Source organism: Atta colombica, unplaced genomic scaffold, assembly GCF_001594045.1.
Source record: "Atta colombica isolate Treedump-2 unplaced genomic scaffold, Acol1.0 scaffold7, whole genome shotgun sequence".
Lineage (NCBI taxonomy): Eukaryota > Metazoa > Arthropoda > Insecta > Hymenoptera > Formicidae > Atta > Atta colombica.
This window is the reverse complement of record NW_017259561.1, coordinates 1,973,050-1,977,234: the sequence shown is the minus strand read 5'-3', so window position 1 is coordinate 1,977,234 and position 4,185 is coordinate 1,973,050. Positions and strand designations below refer to the sequence as shown.

The 4,185-nt window shown below is 29.2% G+C and overlaps 1 long non-coding RNA gene across 1 annotated transcript; it reads right to left on the bottom strand.

The window, feature by feature from the left end:
- Nucleotides 1–575: 575 nt before the first annotated feature.
- Nucleotides 576–1,448, bottom strand: LOC108692389. Its single transcript, XR_001931972.1, has 3 exons — nt 1,194–1,448; nt 952–1,119; nt 576–773 (listed from the first exon to the last, which is right to left on the bottom strand). It is a non-coding gene; the product is annotated as an uncharacterized LOC108692389 (long non-coding RNA).
- Between the last annotated feature and the right edge of the window lie 2,737 nt (nt 1,449–4,185).

Below are 4,185 nucleotides of genomic sequence, written 5' to 3'. Positions count from 1 at the left end.
TATAAATTATTAGACAATATACACGTATGCACATCTAAAACACTTTTGTTCAAAACAGGAATCTTATTTTTTACTATCATATATATTTTTATGTAAAAATCAGTTTTTATACAACTTAGAATATTAGCTAAATATTCAATATAATTGAAGATACATTCTCTTTTTATTATTATATGAAAATCATTTTAATCTTCATGTCCCTATATAATATATAAAGTATTTTCACTAACATTGTCCTTAACAATTATTTCTCCGGTCAAAAACTACAATAATATAATAAGCAATTAGAGATATTATAGTAATTAACATTTAACATATTTTTAAATTCTTTTTTGATTATTAAATGTGTGTTACATATATGTTCATATTTGTATAAAATTTTTTAATGAAATTAATAATAATTGTTTCTTTTCAAGTAAATGTAATAAGAATCAATACATATATTTTAACTTTATTAATATTACTTGGTTATAAAATTTATGAAGCAAAAAGATGTAAACTTTATTATTAGCTATTAATAATTTAATTGTGTAATATATATAAAATATTTTTAAAATCTCATAACTGTACCCCGTAATATGCAATGAACCTTTTTGTATTTATGGTGAATTCCTTTATTTAATGTACACAAGTGTACTCTGCTTAAAAAAATCAAAAGAACCGATTGAGTACGATAGAGATTTAAGATCTACCTTACCGCTTCCATCTTGTTTTTGTCCTGTATTTTTAGGATGAATACAGATGTTTACTAAATATTTCAATCGTATCTATTACTAAAAATCATATTAATCATTTCATCAGACTATAATTTTTATATATAGTTTATACGAAACCGCAAAATATAATGCAGATATTGATCCATATATATATAAGAATTTCCTGATAGACTTGAATCTATCTGAAGTATAAAAGTGTAATATAAAAGTGTAATATAAAAATCCAGATACTTACCATATGGTTCTGTATCTGATTTTTCCGATACATGTATGGTCGACGCATGTATATGGGTCTTTCCGAAAGTTTATACCGCTCTATCGGAACAAATATGAAACTCCAATAAGACGTATCGTTTTCAATGCGCACATTTCAAGAATGGAACCACGCGCATATACGATTTTTCTGAAAGTTTATATCGCTTTCCAAAAACTGAACTTTACATAATGATCCTGTACGAATATTACGAAAATTTATACCGTTCTATCGGAACAAATATAAGAATTTCGATCAATCTTCAATGCGTTTATTCTGAGAACCGAACCTCGCGCATATGACTCTCCGAAAGTTTATACTGCTCTATCGTATGAGACTTCTGATCAGCTGTATCGTTTTCAGTGCGCTTATTCCAAGAACCATGATAGAATTATATAAGGTGAACCATTGCGCATAATGGCAAAGTTCGACCAATCAAAATTGTACTAATTTGGAGTGTATTTATTTGCAGAACGAATCATGTGAATTTCTGCAAATGAACTCAAAAATTGATTGATTAACAGATCTCCCCACTACTTTCAACCCACTACGCATCCATGGGAATGGTTCACTTTAATTTTTACACCATGCCAAGAACCTCACATACATGATGTAAAAAGACAGGTATACCATTGCACATATGATGTCACGTGTCATGACGTAACGATCGTAGTGAGCCAATAAGAAATGCCCAGAAATGCAAAGCGAAGTGGAACAAACATATGTCTGAGCATAAGAATTGTTACACTTACTTAAAGACTTAAGTTGTAAAAGTAAGACGTAAGTAACGCACAAGCTTTAATATACGACGTACAATTTGCCTTTCTTGAAGACACGATGATAATAAGTTGTACATCACACGTGAAAGCTTGTGCGTTACTTACGTCTATAATTTAAGTCTAAGTAAATATTACGACAATTCTTCCCCACAACAGTGCAATGTATCATTTTGCAATCATATTGAATTCTGACATCCTAAATGATTTCTGATTGGCTCTATACTTTAGACGACTGTGCATTCACGGGAACCTGTACATCTGTCTTTTTACATCCTGCTCGCATATACGACTTCATACGGACATTCTGAAAGATTACCGCTCTATTGGAACAAATATGAAACTTCCGATAACGAGTGCATTCGGGAAATACTATTCGCGCTATGAACGCAAACGCTATCAAACGCTGTTCTTGGAGCCAATAGCGCAATAGCATTAGCAAGCTCCATGACGATCCTAGCGTAGCGTTGATAGCGTTTAACCAGAGAGATATATTCGTCGAAGTTAAATTAATGTAGGAGATTCTGTTTTCAATCACCAATCAAACTTTTCCCTATGATTAAAAATTATTTTAAAAATTTTGTAAAGTATTTGTAACGTAAATTTTTTATTTTCTCGTGAATGAATAACAGAACGCAATCTCAATTGCAATCTCTATGATAACTTGCCGCTAGGCCGAAGTAAACAATGTAAACTAGATCAAAAAATTAATAGTTACACTAAGTAAATTAATCAGATAAAAGGAAGAATCCTTGAGCATTTGTTGTACATCTGTTGAACATCGATTTCAAAAGAAGAAGCATATCTATATTTAATAAGGACCTTAAGCATCTATAGCGAAATACCACAATAGTATCTTTTTCCGTTAGAAGGGAATTAATTAAGGAAAAAATTGCTAGTAACAAGATATCTCTTTCACATTTATAATGAAATCAAATACAAGTTGAATTTTGCAGAAACTTTAAAAAATTAAAGATGATACACAAGCAAGAATTATGTTCACTCTAGCCTAGTGGCAAACCATCAGAAAAGATTAAAATTGAAATTGCATTCATTATATAAAATTTGAAATCCACACATTACGTATGTTCGTTTATTCTACGAAATTCTAAGAGAGAAAAATTTGGAGAAAAAAATCACTTGAGAACAGAATCCCCTCAAACGTTAATCTAATTTTGATAAATGTTAAACGCTATGCTAGAGTCCTTCGAATTTATAAACGTTACCAATACACTACCTTGGAAGGAATAACGTTGATAGTGCGCAGTTGTGACGTAAGACGCTATCATTAGTGACGTCATGATCGTGTTTATTAGCGCTATCTGCAGCTGCGAACAGTTTATAGCGCTAAATAGCGCGAATAGTGTCTTCCCGAACACACCCAAGATGTATCGTTTTTAATGAGCATATTTCGAAAATCAAATCTCACGTATATGGAAATTCATGTATATGGAAATTCACGTATATGGCTCTATACGGAAATTCCAAAATTTCTACCGCTCTGTCAGAGCAAATATGTGATTTCCGATGAGACATATTGTTTTCAATACGTACATTCTGAGAACCAAATCTCGCGTATATGACTATAATTTTCGAAAGTTCCGCTTTTTTTTTGGATATCAATATTATAATAAAAGCATGTATGTCCCATAGTACAGAAAGTTTTCAGAATTCATAAAATAATCGAAAAAATTCAGAAATATTTCAAAAATATTTCAACTTAAAAGTGAAACATTTCATAAATTGATATTTGCAAAATATCTACAATATTTCTGAGACAGCTCTGGAATACCAAAATGTCCGCGATTCTTGCACATGAAACCTTGTTAAAAGATTATTAAAATATTACAGAAAAAATCTGCAATCTTCTTGAAATATAACTAAAAAGTTATGGAAATAGCTGAAATTTTTTCGAAATATTACTGATCATAATCCTTTCAATCTGAAGTATTTAAATAAATTGATTAAGAGTCTTGTGATTTACAGACTACAAAATTTATATATTGGAAAAAACTTAAATTATTTTTGAGAAATAATTTAAGTTTATTATATTCAAAAGATTGCAAGTAACTAAAATATTACAATAAATATTATGCATAAAATAGTATTTTCATTATGATTTTATGTAGTATTTGCAATTCCACTAATAATATAATAAATATAATATAATAAATATAAAGTAATCGTCCAGTTCCTGGTGCAATAAATTATCAATAACAATTAAAATTCGATTAAAGTAAGAATGTTGAGATGTTATTTTTTATAATTATAATATTTCACGATGATTTTCTTCAAAGAAATAATTTAATATTTTATTATTAACTACAACTTCTACTTGGCTAATCTTAAATCGTATCTTAAGATAGAAAAATATTCTAAACTCAAAACTACGTTGTGACATTAATTATTAAAGGTGTTATATTCGTTTTTTTGCGATCAG